The sequence below is a fragment of the Chlorocebus sabaeus genome, chromosome 16, assembly GCF_047675955.1.
Source record: "Chlorocebus sabaeus isolate Y175 chromosome 16, mChlSab1.0.hap1, whole genome shotgun sequence".
NCBI classification, from domain to species: domain Eukaryota; kingdom Metazoa; phylum Chordata; class Mammalia; order Primates; family Cercopithecidae; genus Chlorocebus; species Chlorocebus sabaeus.
Window position 1 is genome coordinate 23,915,440 of NC_132919.1, and position 17,431 is coordinate 23,932,870.

Here is a 17,431-nt window from a genome sequence, read left to right on the forward strand (position 1 = left end):
ACAAACATTGTAATGCAAAACAAAACTGACTCCCAAGGACTTCAATGTAAAAATTTGCTGTTACAGAAAGATGAGGCATTCTGTGACCAACATCAATATTCTATGACCCTATTCAGGTATAAGAACAACCTGTCCCTGTTCTGGTCAGCAGTAAGGATAAAAGGAATTAAAGCAATATAGTTATTTGGAAAATTGGTTGTGTATAAAAACTGCTCATGTGATTTGCAAATCTCTTCCTCATCTGTAAAATTCAGAGGTATGATGAAACAAATGCCAACATCTTGTATTAGCCAAAATTTGGTTGCAAGGGACAGAAAACCCAACTCAAACTGACTTAAATAAAAAGGGAAATTAATTAGCTCATAAAACTCAAAAGTCCAAAGGGATACTTGTTTCAGGCATATCTGGATCTAAGGACTCAGCATCATCAAGGCTTAGTCTGAAGCTCTCCGTCCTCAACCCCTCAGCACTGTTTCTTAAGCATTGGCTTCATTTCTCAACCAGCTCTCCCCTGCTAGAAGCAAATTGGCTGCCAGAAGCTCCTGGTGGATATCCCAGCCTCTCAGTGTAAGTGTAATTCCCTGTTTCACAAGTCCCAGAACTGAGTCAGGTATGGGCCATGCCATACCTCACTAATCACTGTGGAAAGAGGTATATCAGTGCTCTGATTGGCCACCATTGGGCTGACTCCAACCCCAGAGTCTGAATGGGGTCAGCTCCTCCTGAGTCACAGAATTGAGATTGGGGGCTCAATACAGGAAAATGATGTGTGTGAGAGGGAATACATTAAGAGCAGGAAAATAAAACAAGACAAAGCAAGACAAATATCCACTTTTGGTACCCTCTTGCTCTGATATTTTATGATTCTTTAACCACTGATGCACTGTCAAGTTAAGGCTAGAAAATATGAAAGTCACTAAAGTTCAGTAAGTACTTAAAGGGAGGATGTGTGATTAAAGTCGAAACAAAGAGGATAATGTATTTTTGATTATCTATTTTATGTTAAATTCCATACCAGGTGCTTTCACATTCATTAAGTCATACAATCTATACAATACTTTTGTTAGTAGCTATTGTTATTCTCATTTTACTAATCAGGAATTGAGGATTAGTGGATGGACCACTTATCTAAGGTTTATTTATTTATTCCTTTACTTTTTCTTTCTGCAGCATTATTTGATGGTGTATTAGGCTAGGGAAACAAGGATGGAGAAGAGGTAGTCTCTGTCCTCTAAGAACTCACAATCCAATGGGAAAGAGAGACAGGCCAAGAACAGTGGAGGTTAGGGGTCCGATGGGTAGTCCCAGGTCTGGTGGCTCCCAAGACGTGCACTTCTTTGTTCTCTCCAGGCAAAAGTTCAGGGTTCTCTGCTCTGCCTAGGTGGGGCATTGTTCGGAGAGCTTATGGTTCAAGAAGACCTTGTGTCTCTGGAAGCCCAGACCAATATTACTCAATTGGCTTCACCCTATAGCTATAACTAACCAGTTATCAAAGGAACCGGATCCCTCTACCCCAGAATCCACCCAGAAGGGGGCTAGAGAGCCATTGCTTCCTTCACAAAACCTTTTGATCTCTGCAACCAAGACAGAGTCACATCCCTGGCTTCCTTGGAAATGCCTTTCAGATGGTGCTATTCAGGGCCTCCTTCTCTTCATCACATCGCTTTTCCAGGGTCCTGGCTCTGATGAGCTTTCCCTCTTTCCAAGGAGTAAGAGGGGAAGAGCCAGCTCACTTTACCTTCTGGAGTGTGTGACATTTGCCTCCACACCCACCCCTGCTCCTTAAACAATTTTCTTCTCACAATCAAATTCTCCATTAATCTCTAGGAAATGACCTCCATTTCTCCTCTTCATGAAATCCTGAGATAATCTTGGCCTAGGAAGAAGAAAAGAAACAGAAGCTAATGTAAATTCCTGCCATTAGCGATATTGATTGTTTCACATAGCAAATATTTAATTGAACACCTAATGTACCAGACACTGCTAAGCACAGGGGAAATTATGGTGAACAAAGCAGACATCATTTTTGCAATCACAGAACTTGGTAGCCTAGTGAAAGAAACAGGTATTTGGCCAGGCACAGTGGCTAACACCTGTAATCCCAGCAGTTTGAAAGGCCGAGGTAGGAGGATCTCCTGAGCTCAGGAGTTTGTGACCACCCTGGGCAACATAGTGAAACCCTGTTTCTACTAAAATACAAAAAATTAGCCAGGCTCAACGGCGTGCCCCTGTAGTCCTGGCTACTTGGAAGGCTGAGGCATGACAATCGCTTGAACCCAGGAGGTGGAGGTTGCAGTGAGCCGAGATCGTGCCATTGAACTCCAGCTTGGACTAGAGAGTGAGACTCCATCTCAAAAACAAAACAAAACAAAAAAGAAATAGATATTTCTCAAAAATTACACATACAATGTAAAGTCACCACTGTGACAGAACTGTGAAGGAGTGCCAGGAAGTTCTGGGAGAGTACAGGATGGCAGACTGACTCAGCGCAGAGGTCAGGGATGGCTCTCTTGTCAAAGTGGCACTGGAGTTGACGTCTGAAGAATTAGTAGGAGTTACTTACTTAGAGGCAACAAGGCAGGGGGGTTTGGAACAGTCTTGGGCAGAGGCCCTGCCACAGAGGAAACATGACAAACGGCATAGAACTGTTTTAAGAAATCCTGTTGTCCATGGGATGAATGAGCACGTGGGATATAATATGCTTGTTCTTATTGTTACTAAAATGGATCAGGACGGAATGAGACATGGAACAGGCATGTTTTATATCCTGACAGTGACTGGATCCTGATTAGCATATATGAAAGAGAAGGAGGCAGTCAGTCAGACAGACAGGCCTGCTGGCCCATCAGAGGTGTGGGGGAGTGAGAATGGAAGAGAAAGGAAAAGTTCCAGAGAAAACATATTCTGTCCTAAAGACTGGATAAATATGTTGGCCTCATGGGGAGTTTAAGGCCAACCTCATACCCATCCTGTGAGTGGGATCATTGTCAGCTTTGCTTGACATATCCGCAGAAGAGCATTAGATACAGGAAAATTGCAGTAACTGGTCCTTTTAATGGAGATTCACTATAGGAATCATAATAGCCACTTGGCACATTGGTACAGTAAAATAAAATTAGGCAACATTACTACTAAGAAGGGTAAGATGGAAAGTACTCTAGGGAACACAGAGCTCCCTGCCACCTTTAGACTTCCTACCCAAGGTTGATGGGGACACCACCACATAGTTCTCCAAGGCAGGAACCTGGTATGCTGTTCTTGATACTTTTCCTAGTCTAGTCACCTCTTCCAGCACCCAAGTATCATCTTTCTTACTAGACAAATATTTCCAATTCTTTGTCTTTCTCACAACTCCCCTGATAGTGCCTGAGCTCAGGCCCACTCACCATTCTCCCTGGACCAGGACCTTTCCTCCTGTCTATAGTCTGGGTCCCCTCCAAATCCCCCTTCACCAGGGTCACAGGAGAAATCACCCTGGAACCAAATTTGAGCATTGTGTCTCTGTCTCTTAAAACCCTCCCCTGACTTCCCATTATCTGCAGAAGAAAGTTCATACTCATAACATCACACAAGGCATTCATGATGATCTGTGCTTGCATTTTTCTCTTACTTCCTTCTTCATCTTTTAGAAGATATTCCAGCCATGACAAACATCTTTGAAGGGATCGTCGTGCCTCAGCATGCTTGCACATGCCTCTGCCTTTATTCAGGATGCTGTTTCATGCCATTCAACTTTACCTGACCAAGTCTTACTTTTCCTCCAAGTCACCTGGATTTCAATCTTATACTGTATTTGTTGGTTGGTTTACTGCCTTTCTTCCCTTGTGAGCTCCACAAGAGTTTGTCGTTGTACGCAACTGTGTTCCTGAAACTAGAAAAGTATCTGGTACATCATAGATTCTGAACTAATTGTTGACTAACTTGTTTAATGAAGAGTTATCTCAGTAAAAAAAGAAAAAGACAATCTTACCCCCACCATTCAGCTCAGGTGTTTCCTATTCTGACAAGCTTCCAGGGTGTCTCCAATACTAAATCCCATTTTTTGCACCCTGACTTCCCTTATTTCCCTCTGCCATAGTGTCATTGCCCTAACTTGCAACTTTTATTTACGTATCTTCTCTAAAGGCTGCTCAAGAACAGACTGATTTCTCATCTCTAAACCCATAGCGTCTAGTACAGTACCTTATACAGCAGGTACTCAATAAATATTGAATAAATGAATTAATTTTAAGAAAGTTAAAACAATAAAGAATTATAGCATAAAAATATTTTTTCAAGCCACAGGCCTTGTAATAGGACAGACCCGAGTTTAAGTCCTAACCATCCGCTTGCTAACTGAGTGGTATTAGAAAGTTGACATCTCTGAACCTCAGTTTTCTAACCTGTAACACAAGGATACCAAAATCTACCTTGCTTGTAATAAATGAAACTAGCACAGTACCTGGAAAACAGTCCATGATCATCAACATTAATTTCATTTCCTAAGTTTTAAGTTCAGAACAACAGTTAAAAAAGAAAGTAACATCAGAGCAGAAAAAAAATCATAAAATGTTAGAGCCAGGAGGGTCCTAAAGACTGGAATTTAAGTTTATCATCCCACCCTTCCTAGGCATGGGATTCATTGCTGGTTTGCTTGAAATATAACAAGGATGTCTCAAAATGAGGAATAAACACAAGGAAATGGCCAGTAACGAGGTATTAAAATGGAGTGTCACTATAATAACAGTCATTCTTTGGTGAAACTGTGAAGCAAGCCAATACCTCTTTATCATCTAAATGGAGAAACTGAAGCCCAGGAGTGGGTCAGTGACCTGCCCAAGGCTGCCCAAGGCATACAGCATTTGGTAAAAGCTGATGCTCAAATATAGGTCTCTTGATTCACAGAACATTGCTCATTCCATTAATCCATGTAAGTGCTTCAGATTCAGGCCTAATCAGGGGTGAAGACACAAGGGCAGGAGAGTGGGCTTCTTTTAAAGGTGGAGGACCCCATGTCCTGTCCCTCCAGCAAACCCTATAGTGGGTCTTTTAAGTTCTGAGCCCAGGATTTGATGCTTCCCAGAAAAGGACTGAACCCCAGTTCTCACCCACAGAATGGCCCAGATTTCAGCAGAGTTTCGCAGTCACTTCCTAGGGATCATCTTTGCTGAACTGTTCTTTGACCCCTGCGGCAGACTTGGGCCGCCAGACTCTTTGAGGTTTTTTAGTTAAGTTAATGCAGATGCAGTCAGGATAGATTCTTCATATTGTTCATTCCATTTCAAGTCTAACTTGATTTTACTCCCCCGCACTCTGCCAGATTCTCACTAATCCCAGAGGAGTCAGACTGTAACAAGGGAACAGGTCAGAAAATGAGAAGAAGGAATATTACCAGGAAGGTGGTGATAAACTCAATTATCTCTATCCATAGACCTAGAGCAGAGATTCTTAACATTTTAGAAGATGCTCATTTTTTTCTGAAAATTATAGAAAATTATGAATACTCTCCCCAGAAAATTTACACAGTTTGTCTGTAGTATCAGAGGGTTCAGGAACCCCTTAATGGCCCTTCTGATATAGAGGCTCACAGAACATCAGAGCTGAAATGTCTCAAAACATTTCATCTGCAAGCTAATCCCTCCTCCAAATTTACAGATTGGAAAACTGATACCTAGAGGAGACTTGCCCCAAGCAAGTGCAGCCACTCAGAAACAGAGCTGAGGCCTGAAGCCAGGCCCATCAGAACTCCTCTCTTCCTTCTCTCTTCCCCGCCACTCCAAGATCCTGCTATGCAAATATTTACTTTGGTCTTCAGTCTCATTTTTAACTGTGCATCCAGTTGAAGCTTCTAAAAATACATGTGAGACAAGCAGGAGCTGAGTATCTCTCAGAAAAGCAGAGCCCCCTCTCAGGTTGAGCTACATCAAAGTCCCAGGCACTGCTGAGCTGGGGCCCAGCTGGGCAGGCACAACTGATTCCAAGAGCCAATTTTCAGAGCCATGGTCAACTGTCAGTGGGGAAAGGGAGGCACAGCTGGGAAATTGCTGGTGCCTGGATTGGAAGAGCAGGTGAATGAGGAAGCCATGAGGCAAGTGATAGTGTGGGATCTGGAGAGAGAGATTAATTTCCCTCTTGAGTGAGAAGTGGGTCTGAGTTAGACAGACAAGCTATAAATACCAGCAGTCTTGGGCAAGTAGAGAAGGGAGAGGCATCTCGGGTACTGAGGTGTGCTAGAAATGGAGGGAAGACACTCTTCCCTGGCAAAGTAATGAGGAGGGTGGTTAGATAACAGTCTACCAGATTAATGCAGCCTGTGAGTGGGATCCCTTTCCCATTCCCTGTCTCCAGGGATCCATTCAGGGATTGCTTGTTTCCAAGTAGGGAAGCCAAGACCCTTCCCAGTCAAGATCCGGCCCACCTCTCTCATGTCACTTGCTGCATCTCCACCAGATACTGTACAACCGCTAGACCAGTGATTCTCACCCACAGGTGCATTTGCCCCAGGGAATGTTTGGCAATGTTTGAAGACACGCTTGGTTGTCACAATGAGGTGGCTGCTGCTGACATCTAGTGGGAGAAACCAGGGATGCTGCTAAACACCCTACAATGCACAGGACTGCCCCCACAACACAGAATCTTTTAGCCAAATATGTCAATAGTACCTGGACTATAAACAGATTGAGAGCACAGCCATCCCTGTTTTGTTTACTCTACATAGCCAGTGTGAATGTTCTATATACCTATTACATGGCCCAGCACAGAAGAGGTGATTGATAACTTATCTGTTGAATGAATCAATGAGTAATAAATAATGAATGAGCATTAGGTCATGCCTGTTATCCTGGCACTTTGGGAGACTGAGGCGTACAGGTCACAAGGTCAGGAGTTTGAGACCAGCCTGGTCAGCATGGCGAAACCTCGTCTCTACTAAAAACACAAAAATTAGCCAGGTGTGGTGGCACATACCTGCAGTCCCAGCTACTGGGGAGGCTGAGGCAGGAGAATCACTTGAACCCAGAAGGCAGAGGTTGCAGTGAGCCAAGATCGTGCCACTGTACTCCAGCCTATGTGACAGAGCAAGACTCCGTCTCAAAAATAAATGAATGAATGAAAAATAAATAAAAAATGAATGAATGAGTGAATGAATAAGAGCAACCTGCCTAATGTGGTCTAAAGTCCAAATACTCGCCAAGGTTATCCCATCCAGAATCAGGCACATTATAACTGAGGTCAGCTCTCCATCTGTTCTAGCCCACCAGCCTCTAACCTGGCTTCTCCTCAAAAGACCCCATTAGGGTAGTGGGCAGCACTGGACACCTGATGAAGCTGCCCCTCATCGGCTTGGTCAGAAAGGGTATCCCCTGCTCCAGGGAAACACTTTTCCCAGGCTAGAGCAGAGAGTGAGAATTAGAACTAGAGATCATTGAGTAAAACTGCCCGCCAATTTTACAGGAGAGGAAACCGAGGCACACAGCATGGAAGAAACCTACAAGGTGTTATACCGAATGTCCAGAAAACACAGAATTTTACAAATAGTTTCTTCATCTCTCCCTTCCTCTGTCTCTCTGTCCTTTTCTTTATCTCTCTCTCATCTTGATTTGTTTTAGTCTTGCTTTTTCTCCCTATCTTTGTTCATAGGCCTAACGTGCTAAATAACTCTGGAAACAAATGTGAACGTGACACATTCTTGTCCTTAAAGAGCTCATACTTTGTTGGAGATGACAGTTTCATATGTAGTAATGATAATAAAAAAGCTACTGTATACCAGCATTGTACTGGGTACCTTGGATACATAATTTTTAATCAATACAATAATCCTGAGGTAGGAAGCATTATCTATTGTGGAGATGAGGAAACTAAGGCTCAGAGACAGTAAATAGCCTGCCCAGGTTCACACAGCTAAACTAAAACCCACGCTTTGTGGACTTTAAACCTGGCCTTCTAAATACACGCACAATGGAATACAGTGTCAGGAGATAAGGCTTAGACGAGCTTATGGAAGGCCATGAAAGCCAGATCTAAGAGTTTAGATCTTACCTTGGAGGTGACAGTGTAGGGTTGTAGGTCAGGAAATGACAAGGTCAGCAATCATTCTCAGCAATAATGGAGAGAAACCAGAAGCCAGAAGACCAATTAGGACGCTGAAGCAATAGTTTAGATAACAGACAAGGATCCGAACAATGCAATAGCAGTGGAGGAAGGGGAGGAGCAGATTTACTATGTTTAAGAGGTAAAGCAGGCAACATTGCCCTTGAGAGGCAGCAAATAATGCCAGCAAAAAGCACTCTGAAATTAGACATATCTGGGTCTGAGTCCTGGTAAATCCACTTGATGCTTGTGTAGGTCAGGTGGGGTGGAGTTGGTGGGGCACCCAGCAAGGTGTCTTACACAGAGCCAGCATTCCACCCCTGACACCCAGCACCTTTGTCCTGGGTATGCCAGGACGCCTCATATGCCAGCTCTTAGCTAAGCCGATGAACTCTCAGGCAGTGTGGAAGAGGCTGAATAATGACCCCAAAGACATTCAGTTCCTGATCCCTAGAACCTATCAATAATACCTTATATGGAAACAAGGTCTTTGTAAATGTTATGGTTAAGACTCTTCAGATGGAAGGTTGAGACTATCCTGGATCATCTGGGTAGGTCCTAAATACGATCACATGTACCCCTAGAAGAGAGAGGCAGAGGGAGATCTGACATACACTGAAGAGGGAGGAGGCAATGTGACCATGGGGGCAGAGATGAAATGATGTGATCAGAAGCAAGAAAAGCCAGCAGCCACCAGAAACCAACTATTTCTCTGTTTTCTCCCCAGAGCCTGTGGAGGGAATGCAGGCCTGTGACACCTAGAGTTTGGCCCCAGTGAAACTGATTTCTGACTTCTGGCCTCCAGAATTGAGAGAATAAATGTCTGTTGTTTTAAGCCACTAAATGTGTGGTGATTTGTTACAGTGTCAATGGAAAACTAATTTCAAACCTTATACTTACCCTCAACTTTAATTCATTCCGTGATGAATTGGACACTCTTCCCACAATTTCTGTGTAAGCATTCATCTCCAGTCTTCTCCGTGAAGTGAGCCTCTCAGGAAATACCTACTCTGTGGAATTGCATTTCACCCGTCAAAAAAGAGCCTCACTTCCCGTCCCTGTCTGTGTCTCTCCACCTTCTTCTCTCAGTCCTCAGTCTCTCACTGTTCCTGTCACTATTTCAGTCTTACACATCGCATTTACAGTCTGTCCTCTGCGGCTGTGCTTCTCTGCATTTTTTCCTTTTGTCTCTTTCTATCTCATCTTTTGCCTTTCTTTCCCCTCTCCCTCCCTTCTCCTATTGCCTACATTTGTATCTCTCTCATGCCTCTTTCAGTTTGATTCTTTCCTTTTCTGTCATTTGCTCCGTTTTTCTCTCTCTGCCCCTCACCCCATTTCTCCTCAGTTTTCAAGCCTGAGTCTCTCTCAGCCTCTCTAATTATCCTTCTCTCCTTATCTTCTTGCTTCATCCTGACCAGTTTCTCTGTATTTTTCTGTTGGTTTCCATCTCTCTCGCTTCTGGTCTCTGCCTCTGCGGCCTCTTTGTCTCTTCCTCTCTCCTGCTGTCTATCCCTGACTCTCTAATCCATCTCTCTCTTTCTCGCTTTCTCTCCTTCTCCATCTCCCTTTCCTCTCTCCCTCTCCTCTCCTTTCCAGGTCTTCTTACCCAGGGGGTGCCTCTGGACTTGCCTGCAATGGGAAAGGACTCTGCAATGACATCGGCAGCCTCCACACTGCACTTCAGAGAAGGATTCATCTGTTTAGTCATGCACTTGTCCGACACTGTGGGAGGATTGGTAGGGAGGCAGAGACAAAAGATATTCATTGTCACATTTTTTTTCTGGCCTTACCTAGAGGCTCCTAGGCAGGTGCCTCTTAATATTCTAGTAGCGCTGTCAGCCTTACCAAAGAGAAATCATTTTTCCTTGGCCTATCCCTCTGCACAATTAATCTTCCCCCTTTAATGGTGATCATCTGTTGCTGGGAGGGGCAGGGGTATGAGCAGAAAATGAATTCTAGGTGGGAGTTTCCAAACAGGGAGCAGGTAGGAGTTCAATTTTCTTATTTGGAAGCAAGATAATGGCAAGAAAAGACCTTTATGAGGACAGAGATATGTCTGTTTTCTCTTTGTTATATCCTAGCTTCTAGAACAGTGTCTGGCACATAGAAACCACTCAATATGAATATATAAATGAACAAATGGGTTTCAATCCTCCTTGCACCAATACTTGATGTGACTCATCAGACAAGTGACTTCTGATTTTTCATCTGCAAAATAGGGATGGTAACCAGAGCTGCTATGGCCCACAAGTAGGGGGAAAGGAGAAGTGGGATATTGTGTCTGAGGAGTGGGGCAGAGCTCAGCACCTTTTAGTGCAGTCAGGCCAGCTGAGCTTGCTGAGGGTTCTAGAAGAGCCGCAGGGAGTGAGAAGCATGAAGAAGGCTTCAGAGATGAGTCCATAAGGGGAGGAGCAGGACAGGGAAGGGAGGCCACAGGCCAGATGAGAGGATGTGTGAGACTTGTCTCCACCGAAGCTGCTCTGGGAGGCGAAGAGGACTTGGACCTGCAGACAGAAAACAGCCATTGCCACGAAAGAGGTGTTCCTGACCCCATGAGGGAGGACTTGTCCCTGAAGCTGATTATTATCCCCAGTTTGGGATTGGGTTGGATTTAGCAAGAGCCTAATTGTGAAGTGACTGGTCAGGGCTGTGTTTCAGATGAGGAGGATTAACTCCGCTTTGATGTTGGCCAGCGCCTTCATCTCCCCAAGCCCATCCCCACCCTACCTTCTCAAGGAGGCCTTTCTGAGCACTCTACTTAATGCTGTGATCTTCTCCTTATCCCCAGCCCTCCCCTTACCCTATTCTTTATCTTTACTCCATAGTACTTACCACGTTCCGGCATTCTATATAATTTACACATGTATTATTAGGTCTACAGCTTGTTTTCCATAGCTAGAATTTAAACTCCATAAAGACAGAGGTATTTGTCAGTTTTGTTCACTGTATATGTCAAGTGTCTAAAATAACGGCACATGGTCAGTTCTCCGTATATATTTGTGAATGAAAGAATGAGGATGGGATTTCTCATAAGCTTATTGTATTGAGGGCTTTGCTTGAATATACCATGTTAACTGAAAAAGGACTCGAGAGAGACCACATCTACCCACAGAGAAATTAGGCCCAGTGAAGGGAAATGGCCCAAGGTCACATGGCTAGTTAATGATGAAAACCATGTTGGTCTCTTGATTCCCACTTGTGTGCACACTCAAGGCCCCAGATCTGAGGCCCTGAGACAGGAGAACAGAGGATCCTTCAGTTGTTGCCATTCTCCTAAAGGCCTTGGGACACCCTGAGAGCAGAGAGGAAGAGGTGGAGAGCTGAGCAGAATGGAACACACTGCACAGTCAGCAAGAATTTGTAGCATGAATAATCCCAAAGAGCTGAAAATTCGGAAACAATTCCCATTTTCTGATTTTTTTTTTCCATTTCTGATTCAGAACCTGGATACTTAATGTCTCATAGCTCAAACCCAACATGCTCCGAACTGACCTCCTACTCTCTCCCCTGAAGCTCTTCCTGCCTCATTCTTTCAAATGCCAGATCAGGGCACCCCACTGACCCAGCTGCTAAAGCCAAAGATGAAGGAGTCATCCTTCACTCCTTCCTCTCCTTTGGGCCCCACATCCAACCTGGCAGCAGGTCCTGTTGGCTCTTCCCACAAATACGTCTTCCCATCTCTACTGCCTCCGAACAGCCGGGGTCTCCCTTGTCCTCTCCTGGACCATGGCAGTCGTCCCTGGCTACTCTGCCTGCTTCCACTCTTGCCTTCCCTTTTAGTGCAGCAGTGACCTTTGGAAATAAAAATAAGACCGTGTCACTTTCCTGCTTCAAACTCTTCAGTAGCTTCCCATTCACCAAGAAAGTCCAGACTCTTTAAGGTGGCCCAGAGGTCTTGGTGATCTAGCCCTTGCCCATCACCCTCCGCCAGCCCTCTTCCAGTTTCTGTCTCTCACCCGAGGACCCTTCCCAGACACCCTTCACTCTTCATAGGTACCGCTGCAGTCACTGTTCACTCCCAGTTCATATCTCTTCCTCAGAGAGGCCTTCCCATGCCTGCATTATCTGCAGGTACAGACTCTGTGCATTTTCTTCATAGTACTATATTAAGTGCAATATATGTGTGTGGTTTTTTTGGTTTGTTTTACTACCTCGCTATTTATCTCTGCTTCTAGACTTAAGAACCATTGTCTTGGTTTTGTCTTCTTTTGTTTTTAATGATAGTATACCCTGAGCCTTCCAAAAAGCCTGAACATAATAAACATAGTAGATGATCAGTAAATATACATTGAGTAAATGAGTGACAAATACAACCCATATATGTTTGTTGGCTTTTATTGCCCACAGAATAGAAGTTTAAGTTTCTTGACATTCAAAGCCTTCACTCACTTGTCTCTAGCCTAATATTTCAGCATCACATTCCACTCTACACGTTTAACTACATGGGCCCTCGGACCCTTTTCTGTGTTATTTCAGGTCATGTGCCTGGCCACACTCCGTTTCTCTGCTGATACTTGTCTTTCTCTTCCTCCCACTTTAAGACCTGTCTTTGTCCTTCAAATCTTTGTTATATGTGCACCTCCATGAAGCTTTTTACAATTCCTCCATTTGGAATTCAGTCTCCTTCCACACATCCACAGAATTTTGTGTTTGAATTTATGATTACACTCAAGAAAGGAAACAACATATGCACACTGTTAGAAGACACTGAAGTTCATATGCTACCTTTGTTACATTCATGCCATGAGAATGAATTAGTTATGCAAACTCTCTTGTTTTCAATGTCCTCATCTGTGAAATATATGTAGAATTGTACTTTGACTTTGCAGGGCTTTGGTGAGGACTGGTGATAGTAACTACACTGTATGCATTGTGGAGTAAACTTTAAAAAAAAATAGTTCCTGCTTTTCTGAAGATGACAGTGCAACAGCCTCTCAGGTAATATAGTTAACTGGAACATGTCAGTTTCCTTCTCTAGGCTATAAAGTGTATTTGTCTAATTTTCCTTTAACCCCAATCCCTGTCCTCTTCATAGCAGTATATACATGGGAGGAGCCCAACAAACATTTGAATGGATGCGTGAAGGAATGAGTGAATGAATGAGAATGAACAGTAAATGTTCAAACCTTTATTACCTGTTGAAGGACCCCATTAAATAGGAGGCTGAGGATACTTACACCTGCCCTTTTTTTCAAAAGAGCTCTGTGTGAAAGGTACAGAATCAGTCCAAGTTTTGGACAATCCCAGCTGAATTCTAGTTTATTGCCGTAAGTGTCTTGATTCCATCTTCCCCATGTGGCTGGCTATACCCTGCCATTTTTGAGAAGCAGATCAATGACCTACATAGGAACCAGAAAATGACGAGATTTTTAACTTACAGACCATCTTGAGATTTTTGTTTATAATGAAGAGTTGGGAGTTTTCACCCCCAATTTTTTATCTCTTAATTCTACAATACAGTGGAAAGCATTCCAGCCAAGAGAATTATTGCCTTTCTTGCCTGGATTTTAAATCTTTGTTCAAAGACAGCTTGTTTTAATTGAAAATGTTCAATCCCTCCTCTCCTCCTGCCCATGTCCTATTTCTTGACTCAAACAGGGCCATTGCAGTAAATAATCTAGAGTGAGACTTTCAGGGTTAGGGAATATGTAATAGGGTTGGAGGGGGAAGGGAAGAGAGTTGTCCCAGACAATGCACATCTTTAAAACACTGGCTTCTAAACAGATCCTGTCCAAAATGATCAATACCTTACAGTGGCACATTTTGCTGGAACAGCCCATCCCCTTTCCCCTAGCAGAGTTCAAGAGGATTGATTTACAAAGCTACCTCCTACAGTTGCTTTAAGTCTGGCTCTCAGTATTGATTGGTGAGAAAGGGATCAGGTTTCTCTCTTCCTCATTCATTCATTCATTCATCCAATCCCTATGTTATTCATCAACTAGGTGCAGTTACACTCTTCATTCCAACAACACTGCGAGCAGGAAACTGCAACTCAGGAAAATGAAATGACTCATGCAAAGTCACACAGTGTTCTAGTTCTCTAGTTCTACATTAGAAAATCTCCCCAAAACTTAGCAGCTTAAAACAATAGCTATTTTCCTATGTTCTCTGTGGGTCAGAAATTTGAGGAGGCCTCAGCTGGTTGGTTCTAGCTTAGAGAGTGGTGTGTTGCAGTCAGACAATGGCTGGAGATGGAACAGTAGAGTGCTGGAGGAGCTGTAGGCTGGCTAGGAATCTCTCTCCTCTCTCTTTCTATAGGCTCAGGATCTCAGGGCAGTCAGACTGCTCACATGGAGGCTCAGGACTCCAGCTTGAGAATTTCAGCAAGCAAGGACAAGTGACTTCACCTTTTCTGGCCTTGCCTTAGAAATCCCACTATTTACTTCTCTCACTTCTGCCATTTTTTTTGGTTACAAACAAGTACCGAGCCCATTCAAATTCAAGAGAAGGGTATACTACTCAGAGGAAGGAGTGGCAAGGTCATGTACCATAATAACATGGGAGATTGGAGACATTGTTGCAGGCATCTTTGGAAAATACAATCTGCCATACACAGTGTATGGCAGAGCCAGGATTTGGATTAAATACATCTGCCTCAAAAACGTTTGCTGCAATCTTTTAGCTCAATCCACAGGAAACTCTGCTTTCCTCTGTGCCCTGTAGCTCTTACTGCTGGTGCACACAACCACGATTTAGTTTCCTCCAGCCAGCTGGAGACTGGCTGGGTGAAAGCTGGGTGAGACGTCCTCCAGAGTCTGCTGCTCAGAGAGGTCATGCACAATGCCAGCTTGTGAACTTTTTAAACAAAAGGACAGAGAAGGTCAGTCACATCCAGAGGAAGAAACCAGGTGGCAGCCCCAGAGCCCAGCAAGCCTGCAGTACATTCCGAGGTGCAGCCAATGCGTGGCACTGGCGTAGCCTAGAGCAGATGGTGTGAACGTGTGTCACTGAGGGCACACGGGGCGATGGCGAACGAAACAATGGTGTCCAGGCATGTGCCCCATGGAAGGGGGGCACAGGTGATCTTTCCATGAATGCCAGGGAAAATCAAAGAATGCCTGGGATCTAGCAGGGGGCCAAAAGTTTCAGGGGGCAGTCCACCCAGGAGCAGAGGGGAGTCTCCTTCTCAGGAATGAGACTGGGTGTGCAGAGGAAATGCGACAGCACCTGTCCCAGAAGGCAAGGACTTGTCTTTCAAAGGAGGAGGGAGGCAGAGGGCTCAGATGCCTCAGTGAACTTTTAGTTGACGGCAGGCCTTGAGGCCTGTGGGATGATTGTGGGCTGCAGCGAGACCATGCCTGCCTCACGGGATGTGCTCAGCCCATGCTTTCTCACCCGGAGGCTCCAGGATCGGATCTGAAGTGGAGTCCTGAGACCCCAGCAGGCGCCCTGAAGCTCCCCCTCCCCCGGTGGAAATCGGCTCCAACCCAAGCAGGTTTACAGAGAGAAACAATCATGGCAGGGATCTCCGGGAAGTGTCTCCCTGATGGACTAGGAAGCGATCCTTATGGAAGATATCCAGCCACGGGCCACTGAACCTCCGCCAGGGGCTTAAGCTGACGGGTGCCAAACGGGTGGCTTGTCCAGTGAGGCCAGCGTTCCCGTGACTGGGATCGTGGCCATCTCCCATTCCTGGCTTCCTCTTTCAGCCTGTGTCCTGGTGTGGCTTCTTTTCTCAGAGAAGAGACCTGAAAAGATGCAAGCCTCTTCTGTGATGTGGGCCTCCTCCTCTCCTGCAGGACAATGAGCCCCCTGCGGCTTTTCTCCCTGGCTGCAGTGTGTTCATGTTGATCCATGAAAAGAGGCCGCACGGGATGGGGATGAGATTTCTACTGCTCTGGGAGCCACACATCTCCTCACCTGGTCAAGGCCTTCACAAACCCAAAGTGGAAGCGCCGAGAAAACGGTTGACAAGCGGACACATGACCCAGGCATAGACGCGGAGGGAGGCTCACCAAAGACAGGCAGACAGGCAAGAAATCGCTTTTTGGCGCACAGGGCACTTTCCTACACACACACACACACACACACACACACACACACAAAATAACCGACAGAGAGAGGGCAAGAAACTCACAGGGAGTAAGAGACAGAGAGAGAAGCGAAAATGGGAGACACACAAATACATACACACACATACAGTCATACAACAGTGGCGCAGACACAAACACCCCCAGGCAGCCGCTGAGGCTACAGGGTTCGGCTCTCCACCAGAACGACCTTCGGTTGAGAGAGCAGCCCACGGGCCTGCAGGCCGACCCGTCCTCGAGATCACGGGGGGCACGACTTCTGGGGAGACTCACCCGAACAGCGTCCGGGCGGGCCTGAGGCTGGGATGCGGCGCTGCTTCCCCCGGACTCCGCCTGGGCTTTCAACATCCTGCTCAGCCCTTTGCCACGACTCCTGGCATCCGGAGACAGTCCTGTCGACCCCGTGGAGAGGTCTGGCTGGAGCCTCGGAGCCCCGCCACCCAAGCACTGCCGCCGCGGAGGGCTCCTGTGTGCCAGGCCTCAGGGCGTGGTTTCTCTGACAACCATGGGAACCACTGTGACGCAAGAGCACCCGCTCGCCACTCGCGCATGCGCATTGGCTGGGCCGACCAGCGCTCCGCGGCAGTCAGGCTGCGTCCCCTTTAAACGAAGGTGGCCGCTGGGCGCCAGGGGCTCTCCTGCTGCAGCCTTGCCAGCGGCCGCATCCGGAGTTCAGTATGGGGCCGCGTGCAATAGGCGGCTGCGGGCGGCCTCCTAGGTTCAAACCCCCAGGGGTCCAGTCTTCAGGACTTCCTTGAGCCGATTTCCACCGCCGGAGCGGCAGCTTCAGGGCGCCAGCTGGGGTCAACCCCCCATCAGATCCGATTCTGGACCCCTCCGGGGGAGAATGGATTTGCTGAGCACATCTACTGAGGCAGGCATGGCCTCTTTTCAGCCCAGAATGATCACATGAGCCCCAAGGCGTGGTGTGAGCTGAAAGTTCTCTGACCCGTGAGCCCTCTGCCTCCCTCCTTTGAAAGAGCAGTGGGCTGCCATGATTATAAAGGGCCTGGGGCTCCTGCAAGCTGTTCCAGCTTTCCACACACGTGTAAAGAGGTCCAGAGGCGATTCCGAAGTGGCGCCAATGTGACCACATATGACACTGGCGTCCCCTAGAGCAGATGGAAACCATTGAAGAACTCCTGGAAACCATTGCTTCAGGCATAAGGGGAGGAGTGCAAATCAGGTGGCTTATCCTGAGAGACTTGCGTGCCTTTGAAAGACACGGTTTCGCTTCCCGTTCTCAGCTTTTTCTTTAAGATTGTTTCGTGGTGTTTCTTCATTCCTCTGAGAAGAGACGCAAGGGGATAGAACCATCTCCTTTCACCTCGGTC

The 17,431-nt window shown here is 45.9% G+C and overlaps 1 long non-coding RNA gene across 1 annotated transcript; it reads right to left on the minus strand.

Moving 5' to 3' along the window:
• Nucleotides 1-679: 679 nt before the first annotated feature.
• Nucleotides 680-16,589, minus strand: LOC119622965 (uncharacterized). Its single transcript, XR_005239487.2, has 7 exons — nt 16,371-16,589; nt 13,245-13,406; nt 11,700-11,859; nt 10,375-10,571; nt 9,697-9,789; nt 8,968-9,077; nt 680-1,876 (listed from the first exon to the last, which is right to left on the minus strand). It is a non-coding gene; the product is annotated as an uncharacterized lncRNA (long non-coding RNA).
• Nucleotides 16,590-17,431: the final 842 nt, after the last annotated feature.